The sequence below is a fragment of the Sminthopsis crassicaudata genome, chromosome 2 (genome assembly GCF_048593235.1).
Source record: "Sminthopsis crassicaudata isolate SCR6 chromosome 2, ASM4859323v1, whole genome shotgun sequence".
NCBI classification, from domain to species: domain Eukaryota; kingdom Metazoa; phylum Chordata; class Mammalia; order Dasyuromorphia; family Dasyuridae; genus Sminthopsis; species Sminthopsis crassicaudata.
The window spans coordinates 210,170,939-210,186,148 of NC_133618.1; the positions used below are offsets into that span (position 1 = coordinate 210,170,939).

A 15,210-nucleotide genomic window follows, 5' to 3' on the forward strand; every position below is an offset into this window, starting at 1 on the left:
AGAATGTATTTGGGTTTTTTAAAACCAGTTCCTCAGTTACCAGAAATGTGTTGAATTTCTCTTGATCTTAGAATCAAATGGAGGCCAAATGGAATTTTTTTAATGAGATGACTTGCACATGGCATTTATTGAGCTAATATACTAGGTAATTCTATCTTCCCAAATGAAATAAATTACTTTTAGTAAGTTCTTCTGAAGAGCACATCTTCCCCCCCTTTTTTCTTATTCCATTACTAAATGTGAACTTGAATAATAAAATGTGATCATTTCCAACTTTGTACCCTACACTTGTCCTCTTACAAGCAATAGTTGCTATGAAACAAAATATAAAACAGATCCAGGCTACTCCCTAGATAATCTAATTATTAAAAAATTAACATAAAAATGTTTCTGTTCTGACCAATATCATATATAAAAATCATATTATAATCTGGACTAGTGATCTTGAAGGAGAGAAGGTTTTTGGGGGGTGGGAACAAGGACAGTTGGTCTGAACCTGTAATTAATTGGGAACTCTCTGAGTTTATGGTCTCTCTATGAATGTAGGTTAACAACTTTAACTTTCATTTCTAGAGAGTTAAGTCACTTTCCTCTTCTAGACACATAAAAATATTTTCAAGAGAAGGGATTTGAATACAGGTCTTTATCGCCTCAAGATCAGTCCTGTATTCACCCTGCTTTGCTGCCTTTATTAAGAAGATATGTCATATTAAATAATATGTAAACATAAGACTATATTTGTTTCATATTTGTAACATATTGTACATTATTTATTTTTACAAATTCCCTATGTAGAAAAAAAAAACTGTACAGGGACAATGGCTCTCTTTGCTTTTTAATATCCTCTGTGTAGTAAAGGCCATCCTGCCTTGACCATCATTTGCATTTCTGTAGCATCCTAAGTACCTATGGATGTTTTTATTTTAACCTGTAATGTGAGGATTGTGTTTTAAATAATACTTTGGTATTCTTCCCTATATTGAATGTGTAATCAGTTTCAGTTCTGGAATCAAAATCAGCCTTAGAACTTCAGGGACCCCAGGAAAGACCAGATTATTTTCTCCCAAAGTACTTTTCCACTTGAAGAAGTAGAGAATTTCCTTCTCAAGCTTGAATCGCTATAGGAAAAGATTTATCCTTTAAAGTTAAGGATATCTACTAAAACTATATGCTTTTTGGAAAGGGTAATGCTTAAAATAATTATTTTTAATCACAAGTATGATGAAGATCTTAGGAAAATTGATTTAGAAGTGAGTCATCTTATGCGACTCCTTCATCTTACAGTTGAGTAAAGTGAAGCTGAGAGAAAGGTGAGGAGAATTGCCTTGAGTTACCCAGGGAATTCGGATTAGAATTTAGATACTATAACTAAACCCAGGTCCCTCTTTACCAAAGAATGCTGTACTTAAAAGAACAATCTTCTCTCTATCTGTTTCTTTCTCTCTGTCTTTCTGTGTGTGTGTGTGTGTGTGTGTGTGTGTGTGTGTGTGTGTGTGTGTGTGTGTGATGCATTAGAGAGAAGAGGGCCTGGAAACCAGAAGACTTTGTGTTCACTTTTGTGTTCAATTCTACTTCTGGTACATAATGGTTTATATGATCCAGAGAAAGTCATTTAATCTCTTACATTTAATCTCTTACAGCTCTAGCAAAACTCTAAGTTAAAAGGAAGGCACTCATCTGTATTGGTTGAGGGCATTTCCTCAGGAGTTACCTATCTCAGTGGAATTATGGGTGTCTGGCAATAAAAATATAAATTTGGAGTGGAGAATCCACTTATAGATGGAAGGTGACACTTGGACTGAGCTTTTTCTAGAAAAATATTTTTATTAAAGCTTTTTATTTTTCAAAACATATCGGTGGACAATTCTTCAACATTAGCCCTTGCAAAATCCTGTGTTCCAATTTCTCCACCCCTTCCCCCATCCCTTTCCCTAGATGGCAAGTAATCCAATATATGTTAAACATGGTAGAAATATGTAATGAGCTGATGGTCTCTCAGTTGTAATCCTTCTCTGGGAGGAGGTTTCTTTTCTGCATAATCTTTTCCTCTATGAGCAGGTTTCTTGGGAGGCTTCTGGAGCCTCCAGCCAGCCTCTTCTTCTTCCTGAATCCTGGCTCTGAATCTCCTCCAGCTCTTGTCCTTCCCCAGTCCAGACTGCTTGTCCAGGCCCAATGTTGCCTCTTTTATCCTCCCAGAGAATGGGTGTGGGATAATGCAAGGGCTTCTGGGAAGAAGTACTCCAACCAATGAGTTGCTCCTCTTAGAATCTGAGCCAGAGAACTATCAAGTCGACCTGAGTTCTCACCTTGTAATTGTCCAGACAACTGAATTCTCACCTTGTCATTGTCCAGACAACCTGAGTTCTCACCTAGTAATCCTAACAGAAATATATGTTAAATCCAATAAATGGATACATATTTATATAATTATCTTGCTACACAAGAAAAATCAAATCAAACAGGAAAAAATGAGAAACAAAACAAAATGTAAGCAAACAACAACAAAAAGAATGAGAATGCTATGTTGTGATCCACACTCACTTCCCATAGTCCTCTCTCTGGGTGTAAATGTCACTCTTTATCACTGAACAATTGGAACTGTTTTGAATCATCCCATTGTTGAAGAGAGCCACATCCATCAAAATTGATTATCATATAATCTTGTTGTTGTGAGTATAATGATTGCCTTGTTCTGCTCATTTCACTCAGCATCAGTTCATGTAAGTCTCTCCAAACCTTTCTGAAATCATCCTGTTGGTCTTTTCGTACAGAACAATAATATTCTATAACATTCATATACCACATTTTATTCAGCCATTCTCCGATTGATGGGCATCCATTCAGTTTTGGACGGAGCTTTTAAGGGAATCTGGAATTTGAGAGGTTATGGAGGGGGAGAGCGAGTACTTTTTGGGGTAGGGAAGATGGGACAGGACAGTTGATGCCAAAGTAGGGAGATGAGAAAGTGTTGTATCTAAAAAACCTCCAAAAAGGGAAGTTTAGATGGATTGTAGAGGATGTGAACAGGGAGTAATGTATTGAAATCAGCTGTAAAGACTTGACTTAAGGTCTTAGAAACTTGCCTGAGGAGTTCTGAAGTTAAGTGGCTTGTTCAATCATATAATTAGTATGAATCAGAAGGAGGACTTAAAACCAGATCTTCCTGACTTCAAGATTGGCCTTGTATTCAACACACCTCTTTCAGTGAATCACATACTTTTTAAAATATTAAGTTCAAAATTCATGTAAATGATTTATTTTAAAAAACATTAATTTGTGTGCAGATTTTAAGAGCATATTTATCACATTAAGGTTCACTTTTCTTTCCTTGCACACACAAATCTGAACAAATTTCCAGGAATTTTGTAGTAGAAATAGGAGAGAAGTGGCAGAATAAAATTCTACTAATATAGAAAGGAAGCTGGGAAAGTATTACTGTGAGCTTTACTAAATTCTCTGACTAGATCTATATATCTCTAGCTAAAATTGGACTTTGTAAAGTAGACCTTTTTTACTCTCTATTTGTAATCCAGTAGGAAATGATAGTGGATCCAAAATAGACAGTTAGATGTCCTGAATTTCTTCCCCATCTCAGTCAGTTTCATATTAAGTAATTCTTCAGTTTGCTTCCAATGGTTCAGAGCAGGCCAGATTTTCCACTGGATATATTGGCTTGAGAAGAAATCTGCATCTCCAGCCTTAGTAGACCTTGCAGGCACTGTAGGGCTGGGGATGTTTTGTTTCGGCTGGATCAAGCCCTAAAGTAGTATTGAAACAGATGTTAGAATTTGGTTAAGTGTTCTCAGTATTTATTACTTAGGTGACCTAGTTTAGCAGCATTTATAAGAGAAAAAACAACAAAGGTCTTTGGGGAAAAGTTTATTGAACTTACCTTAGGATTTCAAAATTCTTCTTTACAAAGTTTGCATTTGGTGATATGGTCTGGTCTGATCACTGTTACATTAAAAAAAATGCACCAGGACAAGAAAATAATAATGCCTATCTCTGTAGGTTTTTGTGTGGATCAAATGAGATAAGATTTTTAAAGCACTTAGCATAGGGTTTAGTACATAGTAGGTGCTGAGGAAATATTAGCTATTATTTTTATTACTATATTAAGTTTAAAAATATTTTCCCACATTACCTTTTTTGTTCTCTTTTTACCTGAACATTTTAGAAATGTGTGTGTGTGTGTGTGTGTGTATAAGTGTGTGTGTGCTATGAAGAAACACCCCTTTGAAATAAATTTACTTCTGACTTTTCTGATAGCATTTAATAATGGCACCAGGGTCTAGGTATACCTGATCTAAAGCTATATTATATAGCAGCAGTCACCAAAACCATTTGGTATTGGCTAAGAAATAGACTGGTCGATCAGTGGAAACAGATTAGGTACAAAGGACAAAAAAGGGTATAACTATAGCAATCTAGTGTTTGATAAACCCAAAGATACCAACATTAGGGATAAAAATTAATTATTTGAAAAAAACTGTTGGGAAAACTGGAAATTAGTATGCCAGAAATTAGATATGGATCCACACTTAACACCATATACCAAGATAAGATCAAAATGGGTCCATGATTTAGGCATAAAGAATGAGATCATAAATAGATTAGAGGAACAGAGGATAGTCTGCCTCTAAGACCTGTGGAGGAGGAAGGAATTTATGACTAAAGAAGAACTAGAGATCATTATTGATCACAAAATAGAAGATTTTGATTACATCAAACTAAAAAGTTTCTGTACAAACAATAATAATGCAAACAAGATTAGAAGGGAAGTAACAAATTGGGAAAATATTTTTACAGTTAAATGTTCTGATAAAGGTCTCATTTCCAAAATATATAGAGAATTGATCCTAATTTATAAGAAATCAAACCATTCTCCAATTGATAAATGGTCAAAGGATATGAACAGACAATTCTCAGATAATGAAATTGAAACTATATCCACTCATATGAAAGAGTGTTCCAAATCACTACTGATCAGAAAAATGCAAATTAAGACAACTCTGAGATACCACTACACACCTGTCAGATTGGCTAAGATGACAGGAACAAATAATGATGAATGTTGGAGAGGATGTGGGAAAACTGGGACACTGATACATTGTTGGTGGAGTTGTGAAAGAATCCAGCCATTCTGGAGAGCAATTTGGAACTATGCCCAAAAAGTTATGAAACGTGCATACCCTTTGATCCAGCATTGCTGCTATTGGGCTTATATCCCAAAGAAATACTGAGGAGGGGAAAGGGACCTGTATGTGCCAAAATGTTTGTGGCAGCTCTTTTCGTAGTGGCTAGAAACTGGAAGATGAATGGATGTCCATCAATTGGAGAATGGTTGGGTAAATTATGGGTATATGAATGTTATGGAATATTATTGCTCTGTAAGAAATGACCAGCAGCAGGAATACAGAGAGGCTTGGAGAGACTTGCATGACTGATGTTGAGTGAAATGATCAGAACCAGAAGATCACTGTACACTTCAACAACAATACTGTATGAAGAGGTATTCTGATGGAAGTGGAAATCTTCAACATAAAGAAGATCCAACTCACTTCCAGCTGATCAATGATGGACAGAAACAGCTACACCCAGAGAAGGAACACTGGGAAATGAATGTAAACTGTTAGCACTACTGTCTTTCTACCCAGGTTACTTATACCTTCGGAATCTAATACTTAATGTGCAACAAGAAAAGTGGATTACCCACGTATATTGTATCTAGGTTATACTGTAACACAGTAAAATGCATGAGATTGCCTGTCATCTAGGGGAGGGAGTAGAAGGAGGGAGGGGAAAATCTGGAAAAATGAATACAAGGGATAATGTTATAAAAAAATTACTCATGCATATATACTGTCAAAAAATTTATAATTATAAAATTAATTTAAAATAATAATAATAATAATAACGGCAGCAGATAAAAAAATGCTGTCTAACAACAGCTTGGAGGACAAGACTTGTCAAACGTTTTATTGTATAGTTAAGTCAAACAATGGGGTACATGGTATTAAGAGAAGACTAGCATTTCTTGGGTGAGAGCTTGCTGAGCCCTTTTCAGAGCTGCTTTGTATCTTGGTATCCATCTGCCATTAGGGTCATTTGTGGCTCCAAGTTGTAATACAATGACTACAATATGATTTTGGTTTTGATTTTGATAAATGGGCTAAACCATGTTGCAAGCAGCTAAGAGGCCTCAAATCTGTTTGTTAAGTTGCGGGGGAGGAGGGGAAGGGGGGAGAAATCAACTCTGGGTATGTAAAGAGTTCCTTTGACTGAACAGACAGATGAGAATAAAATAGTCTTGAAGGTGGTGGAAACAAACTCTTTAGAGTGTTTAGAATTTGGTTAGATATCACAGATACCAAGATCATTCACTGCATCCTTTGCTATAATCATTCTTTTGAGTTTTGTCCTGCCACTGGACTTTGATAACTCTGGAAGAAAGAACGGGGCTGAGGACTTTGTGCATCTTTGCCTCAGTTAAATCCAATTTATATGCAAGTTAAAAGACATCACCCAACCCATTTTATCATTTTACCTCAATGTAATTGGGAATGCTTCTAGTTTATCCCCATTATATATAGTGCTTTCTGATGGTTTTAGATAGATGCTACTTAACACTTTAGGAACAACTCTATTTATTCCTATGCTCTCTAGTGTTTTTTTATTTTATTTTATTAGGAATGGGTATTGTGTTTTGTCAAATGCTTTTTTCTGCAAATATCGGGATAATCATATGATTTCTATGTTTTGTTGTTGATATGGTTAACTGTGCTGATAGTTTTCCTGATATTGAACTAGACCTGCATTCATGATGTAAATCTCATTTGGTCAGAGGGTATATTAGTAATAAGTTACTGTAATATTTTTGTTAATATTTTAAAAATTTTGTATCAATTCATTAGGGAAATTGGTCTATAATTTTCTTTCTCTGTTTGGCTCTAACATTGTCTTCTTTATCTAATCTATCCTTGGTCAAATTACCCGGGTTTCCTACCCTGTGGTTGAAGCACAAAAAATGCACAAAAACTTTTGCAAAGATGATTCCACTCACCATTGGTATATGGAATGTGCATATACTTATGAACAATAAGAAATCCAGTAGTCCAGAAGTATGAACATCTCTTGTTTTGAGAAAACTCAGCAGAAAATGAATTGAAAATAGCAACCCTGAGTGAAACAAGGCTGGTAAATCAAGAATAGTTTATTGAAGTTGGAGTTGGATAGCACATTTTCTGGACTGGACACAGTGATGGGGAGCACTGTGAAGCTAGCATAGATTTTGTAACCGAAACTAATCTATGCTAGCTTCACAGTGCTCCCCATCACTGGTCAACTTGTCAACAAACCTATATCTTCTCCAAAGAAGTTAATGGCAGGCTTCATGTTAATATAATTGCCATCTGCAAAAAAAAATGCTATGCTACCACTATCAGTGCCTATGCTCTCACCATGCTTGATGAGGTCAAAGAAAAAATTATTTGAAGACCTAGATTTCCTTATCATTAGTATGCCAAAAGAGGACAAGTTTATAATTCTGGATGACTTTAATTCTAGAGTAGGCGCAAACTACAAGACATGTCGAGGAGTTCTTAGGAGTAATGGAGTCAGAAATAGCAACAGCAATAATCACTTATTACCGAAGACTTGTGCATCTCATGACCTCATTACCAACACTGTCTTCAGTTTACCAAAATATAATAAAACTTTTATGGATGCACCCTCACAGCAAATAATGACATTTAATAGACAATGTGATTATAAGGAGAAGAGACAGACAGAATGTGAGAGTGACGATAACATGGTACAGAGAGCTGGACTGAATATAGACATTCTCTCTGAGCTGAATTTCTCATTCAACAAAAGTGGTGATTCTTAAGACAAAATGAGTATCAGAAGAATCAATATCAACAGGTTAGAGCACTTTTCTGAGTGGAAACAGTTTGTTGCTAAGTTGGAGGGAAAGTTGAATCAACACACAATTGAGAACATTGGGGCAGAAAGGAAGTGGGTAGTTTCAGAGATTTGGTATACAGTGCTGCATTTGTTCATCTGGTTCAGAACCCTTGCACAGCATCAAGATTGATTTGATTAAAGTGATGGGGAAATTTTAAAGCTGCTTAATGAAAAATGAACAGGGTTTACCAGCAGCATAGTTCTTCCATCTCTAAGAAGGCAGCATTTAATTCCATCAAAAGTAAAGTATAAATGAGATGATTCAAGCTAGTTCCAATAATCTTGTGATGATGAAAACCATCTACACTCAGAGAGAGGACTGTGGGAACTGAGTATGTATAACAACATAGCATTTTCATTTCTTTTGTTGTTTGCTTGAATTTTATTTTTTCTCATTTTTTCCCTTTTTGATCTGATTCTTCTTGTGCAGCAAGATTATTGTATAAATATGTATGCCTATATTGGATTCACATATATTTTTACCACACTGAACACAGAAAATAAGATTGCATATTAGAAATAGTTGATATTACATAAGATCATAAACTTAGAACTCAAAGGAACAGTAGAAGTTAACAAGTCCAACCTGAGCTTATCTTATAAATGATGAAACTGAGTCCTGAAGAAGTGAAGTGGCTTGTTCAAGGTGATGTGAATAATAAATGGAAAAGCAGGAGTTGAAACTAAGATCTTCTGGTTACAGTTCACTGCTCTTTTCATCGTTTTACAGTTTTGCTCTAGAATTTCCTTTCTTGGACTCCTATTAAATAATTGATGCAACTCAAGATTTTCATTATTTTATTCTTTAAGGCTCTGAATAAAGTCAAAAATGATTACTTCAAGAATACTTTCATTCTTTTTAGTTAGAATGTGGTGCCACAAGCAATATATCTTTAAAATGAAAGTTAGCCAAAGAAAAACAATAGATTTTCACTGTTTTCATTTTCTTCCTTTTAAAATATTTTTACCTTTTTTATTTTCTTTCCTTTTGTGTCAATAATGGTGATATACGTTCTACTACTTTGTGTAGTACTTTTCACTCCTTTATAAAGGGCATTTCAAAGCACATTTCATGTATTATCTCATTTCTCCCAGGGTTTTAACACAGTTGTGATGTTCTTAAATAGCACACACATTCAAAATTTGCCTTTAGATAAACAAATAACAAGATCTAATTTGGGGGGGGTGTGGGAGAATGGGGGGGGTTCTCTGGATGTATGATTTTATTGGTATAAAGAACTTCTTGTAAGGATTCTTCACCTACCTGTGTGAGTGACTGTTTTATAACTTGAAACCTTTCAGAGAGTTGCTTGAGAGCAATGAAATTGGTTAAGTGACTTGTCCAGGGATGACTGAACCATTATGTATCAGAATTCAGGTCTTTCTGACTTGACACTAACTCTCTATTCATTATATCTTGTTGACTTTTGCATTTATACATTTCTTTTTCACCACAAGAAAAGTTATTTATTCTTTTTTTCCTTTTTCTATTTTTTGTTTTCTCTCCTTTTTGTTATAGTGTAATTGATCCTTTTAGCTAATTCTTCTAATTCTTTAATGGGATTACTTACTCAACATTTGTGTTTTCTCAGGGAGTCTTTATTCCAAGACCATTATCTTTTGTTCTTTTTCAACAACAACAAACACAACAATATATCATGAACTTCTTTTGAGCTCTAGTTTGTGCTCTCCTTTATCAGTCAAAGGTAGAACTAGACCCCCTGCGGATAAAGTGTCTTGGGCTCCTATAAAAGAGCATCCCACACTTGTTATTTAAAAAAAAAAAATTGCTAGTAGTTGCTGATTCTCTGCTGAAAGGTACAAAGATAGCCATGGGCAGACCCAACAGGAACATCTAATCTCTGCCTTTTCAGATTACTTATCTAACTTTAAGGTTTGATTGAGGCACAGACTCCTTGTGGTTTTTCTGTCCTCCATCCCAGTCACTAACACTATCTTCCTCTTCAGATTTGATTTAACACTTTGTCTGGCTCTCCCTTCCATAATTCCTTACACTGACAGATTAGACCAAATTATCTTTATGTCCCTGCCCACACCATATCATCTTCCTTGTAAGTGTAACTTAAGTTTGTTGAGGGCAGCAACTGGTCTTTCTCACTGTATTTTTGGTGCCTATCACAGAGCCTTCAAGGGTGGGTACTTGAAAAATATTGACTTAATGAATCAATGAATATATGTTCAGGGAATTCATTAACCAAAGTAAATGACTATTAGAAGCTGTGTCATTAAGTGCTCAAGTTCAGAATAAACAGATGCTAAGCTTAAAGAAAAAAAAGCCATATTGTGAGCTAAAGGAAAATCAAAGAAAGAACTGTGAATTGGACAGTGACAGTTGTTGTTCATCCTTTGTTTTCAAAGAGGACCAAAGGCATCACAAAGTGATGTCATGGCTTGTGAATGAATTGAGTTTAAGTAAGGTGAGCCTCACTTTCTCTTCCAGAGTTGTCAGAGTCCAGTGGCAAGATAAGTCAAGATGACTGATGATAGCCTGGGATGCACTGGATGACCATCAAAGGTATCAAACCTTTGATGTCTGACCAAGCTCTAAACATTTTACAGTACCTGCTTTGTCTGTCTTCAAGGCTGTAGGAACAAACTTTTTTCCTGCTGGAGGAAAGTCTTCACATTCTTAGAGTAGATTTTCTCCTAAGTCACCGACAGGATTTGATGCCTCAACCTGCAAACAATTTTACCATGCTGTGGCTGCTGTGCAATGTTACAGCTTCTTAGAAGTTGGTGCAAGTTGGATGACAGGTGTACAGCAATAGTGGATGAGCAGTTCTGAAAAGAGCTCAGCAAGCCTCATACCAGAGATACTAGTTCTCTTTTAATACCTCATACACCCTAGTAATAATGAAGGATAATCAGAAATATACTGTTATTTTGCCTTTTTTTTTCTTTATTAAGGAGAGTGATCTACAGAATGGGAAGGATTTAAAAAAAAACAAACTATTAATGGTAGAGACCCAAGACAAGTTAGCAAGATCAGAGAGGAACTTGCTCTCAATGAATCCAGGGTGGAATAAAATATATTCCAGCAGAGTGAAATAATTGGGAGATACAATTTTTGAAAGCTAGTAGAAAATGGGAGAGATAATGCATATTCGATTTTTTTTAAAAGGATAATATTTGTAGATTTCATCTCAATGAGCTTGAATTCACTTTCTATTAACATTTTAGAATGCGTTACTAATAGGAATATTTTTAAAAAGAAATTTTAAAATGTAGCAATGATCAATAAAATCCAGCATGGTTTCAATAAGAACAGGTTGTGCCATGTTAATATTATTTCCTTCTTTGACAGGTTATTATGTTGTAATAAAGGAATGCTATAAACTTACTGTACTTAGACTTCAGCAAAATATTTGACAAAATGTCTCCTGCTAACCTTGTGTATTTAAGGAGAGTAGAAAGCTAGATAACAAAACAATATAAGTATATGCAGACTAGATTCCAACTTATAAATTGATGTCAGCATGGGGGAAGAGGTCTCTATTAGAATGCCCCAGGAACATGAATAGTTTGTAACTAATCTGCCTTTGATTGTTTTCAACATTTTTACTGATGACTTAAATTATAGTATGTTTATTTGATTTGTAATTGAACTTAAACAAAAAAAAGTAGTTAACACTGTGGGTTAGATTTAGTATTAAAATATTTCTTGGCTTAAAATGATGGCTTGAATACAATAAGTTGAAATCAAATAAAGATAAATGTAAAGCTGTATACTTGGATTCAAGAAAATCAATTATATAAGTATAAGTTAGGGAGGTTGTGATTAGAAAATAATTTTGCTAAAAGAGTTGGAAATTTAGTGGAATACAAACTCAATCTGAGTCAGCAGTATGATTGTCCAGAAAGCTGAGTCAATATTAAGCTTTATTTAAAGAAGCAAAGGGTCTAGATGACAAAAAGTGATCTCTACTCCATTATAGTGGATCTGTATCTTGAATATTATGTTCAGTCATGGGGTATTCTTGTTAACCAAGACAGTGGTTAGAATATTTCCTGAAGAGAGTGTCCAGGCTAGTAGGATTATCATGGTATTGGGAGAATCATTAGAAGAAGAAGAGATAGTTAACTGAGAAAAAAGAAGATACGGGAGAGAAAGGATAAATGCCATTAAGTATTTGGGTGGCTGGTTGTGAAAAAGAGATTAAATTTATTCTGTACCTAGAGGGCAGGACTATTTGTAATAAATGTAAGCTGAAGAAAGAGTTTAAACTCAAAAAGTTTTCTTATAATTAGAGATTTCCCAAAGTTAAATGGGTTATCATGGTAGGTGGTGAAATTTTCTTTTGCTAGAAGTCTTCAAACAAAAATGACAGATTGTTTGAAAGTCCCCTTAGGAAAATTTTAAATCAAATAATGATTGGACTAAATAATTTTGCAGTTCTTAGATTTAATGATATTTCTAGTTTTATCAGTTGATTATTTTTTACCCTTTGATGGCCTACTCCTGAATCTCATTCCACCTGTTGTCCTCAACAAGCAGATATCTTTGGAAATATCCTTTAAGGGTTTAGGTAATTTAAGCCTCACCTTTCTCTTGCATCTTCCTCTCTTCCCGTTTTCCCCTTTATATTATTTACAAACAACAGCATGGCTATAGTTTGTAGGAGATCTCTTTTCTCAGCAAGAAAGGGATCTGTGTTTCTGCCAAAATCTCCAACTCCATTCATAGATCTAATACTGAATTTAATTGCAATGTGGAAAATTTTAGACCTTCCTTTTGCTAAAAACTCCCACTCAAGAAGGTAGGAACACAAATAGTTTGTGACTCATCCTTTTTTTGTTTTGTTTTGTTTTGTTTTAAGGAAAGGAATTTTGTACTGTTGCATTCTTCCATGACTTTCCACTATTTGAAATCTTGATGGGATCCTGCTGCTCTTCTTTGCCAAAGCTCCTGAATGAAGTTGCCTAAAATCACTGCCTGTTTCCTCACTATTCTCTTTTCCAGGAGACTCTTCATTTCTACTACTCTGCTGGGCCGTCTATGAATTTTCTCATTGCCAAATCCAATGACCTTTAATCCATCTTATTTTTCTTCTGTGACATTTCACACAATTATCTATTGCCTTCTGCTTGAAATGAAGGCTTATTTTGGCTTCCCTAATCCTATACATACTAGTTTTCATACCTGTGTGACTATCCTTTCCTTACTCACTTTTCTCTTGGTCTTAATGAAAGCTTCTGTTTTGGCATTCTAATTTTCTCTGTTCACTTTCTTAAAGATTTCATTGCTTCTTAATATTTCAGCTGTTACTTCTGTACAGATAGCTTCCCATAAAAGATTCCCATTCCTAACCCATCTCCTGAGCTGCATTCCCACATTTTAAACTACTACCAATAGACTTTCCCACTTACATGTCTTCTTGTCACCCCAAACTTAATGTCCAACCCAACAAGTATTTATTAGATACCTATTTTTATTAGTAATGTGAATAATTTAATGAGGAATCTGGATACTCCAGTGATACTTACTATATTACCTTATTTACTGCTTTTATACAAATACTCCTTTTCAATCAAACAGTAAATGTTGAGAAGTCTTTGTGTTGATACCAAAAGAAACAATAACAACAACAACCAAGAATGAGCTGAAATGGATTTAATATTTTTCTATTGACTACTTTTGGTGAGAGATCATATACTATTTATAATGCTCATGTCCAGTCATCTGAAGTCAATTCTCCTTATTGGCTTCTCAGGGTACTCTTCCCTCTTCTGTTTAGTATGAATTTTCTCCCATTAGGAGTTTTCCTTTAATTAATAGTACGAAGCCAGGTGCATGCCACACTATCTGGATTTAATGAATAAGTTAGCTGATTACCAAGATAAGTAAACAAGCATTTATTAAACACCTACTATGTGCCATGTATTGTACTAAACATTGGATGTATAATGAAAGGCAAAAGAAGTCAGTCTTCAAGGAACTCATAGTCTAATGAAGGGAGACAATATGTAAACAACTTTGACAAACAAAATATATACAGGGCAAAATAGAGATAATCCCAGGGAAGTTATTAACATTAAGAAGTTTTGTGAGGACATAGATCTGAGGGCATAAAATATAGCGTTGGCATGTTTCTGATGTAGTAAATGAAGGGAAAATGTATTATGTGAGGCAGTGGAGAAATGACACCTATAAGTACAGACTGACATGATCAGCCTGAAATTCCTCAGGATGGTCTATACTTGAGAAATACTTATTTTGGGGAAAGTGGATAATATACTTGGTTCATGGTTTTGTGCAATTAATTTTAAGAAGCAGTTTGTGTGTATTTTTAGTTATATTCAGTTGATTCTATCTTGGACTGTGAGAATAAGAGAAAAAATATTTAATAATCCCATTCTCAGAAATGTACACTAGAATAGATTGGTGGAAAATCAGAAGAAGAAAACTGTCTAGAAGAATACAGGACTAAGTAAGGATGGTAAAAAAAAAATTGAAGCAGTTATGTGCAGAAATCCTAGTCATGTTTTTAAAAAGCTAGAAAGATAATGATTAAGATTTTGTTTATTTTAAGGGACAATCATTTTAATCGTTTTGGAGGGTTTTAATGGAACAAGGATACTTGCAAACATGTGGATAATATGCCACTTGTATTCAAATATTAAAAAAAAAATTATCTTCAAAGAAGCATCTTCTTACAACCGGAAGGGTCCTTAGAAATCATCTGTTTCGGCCCTATCTTGTGCCAGAGCTTCCCTGGAGCTCACAGCTGCATTGCATCAGAAGAGGGAAGAAAGGTGGGGTCATGGCCCACACATCCTGTCTGCTGAAGAGGATGCTTCTGAAGGAAAGGCTCCAGGGAAGTCAGTCTTTTCTTGACAGATGCAATTCTATGGACTTATCCAGCTTCATCCTTTCTAATCTCCATTTTCTGATATTTTATGGCATTTTTTGCCTCAATTCCAAGCTCCACTTCAAAGTTTCTTCTCTGATTACTCCATCTTATTTTGGTTGCCCTCATGCCAAACAAAATTTCAATAAATCTTTTACTTTTTCTTCCCCCTTGTTTTTGTACTTTAGCTCTTTGGTCATCTAGAATTCAGATGTGTGCAAGTAATATGAAATGGAAAAAAAGGGCAGAGGCAAATTAACAAATTCCATGATCTTCCATCTTTTCCTATCTTTAGACTTACACTTATCACTTGCTGCAAATATCAAAAATATCCTACAAATATCACTTGCTGTGGGTTCAGTCTCCTATGAATTCA

The 15,210-nt window shown here is 35.0% G+C and overlaps 1 protein-coding gene across 2 annotated transcripts in view; it reads left to right on the top strand.

Moving 5' to 3' along the window:
• Positions 1-15,210, top strand: part of LTBP1 (latent transforming growth factor beta binding protein 1) — a 475,937-nt gene that overhangs the window by 158,076 nt on the left and 302,651 nt on the right. The gene's annotated exons all lie outside the window — the stretch shown is intronic.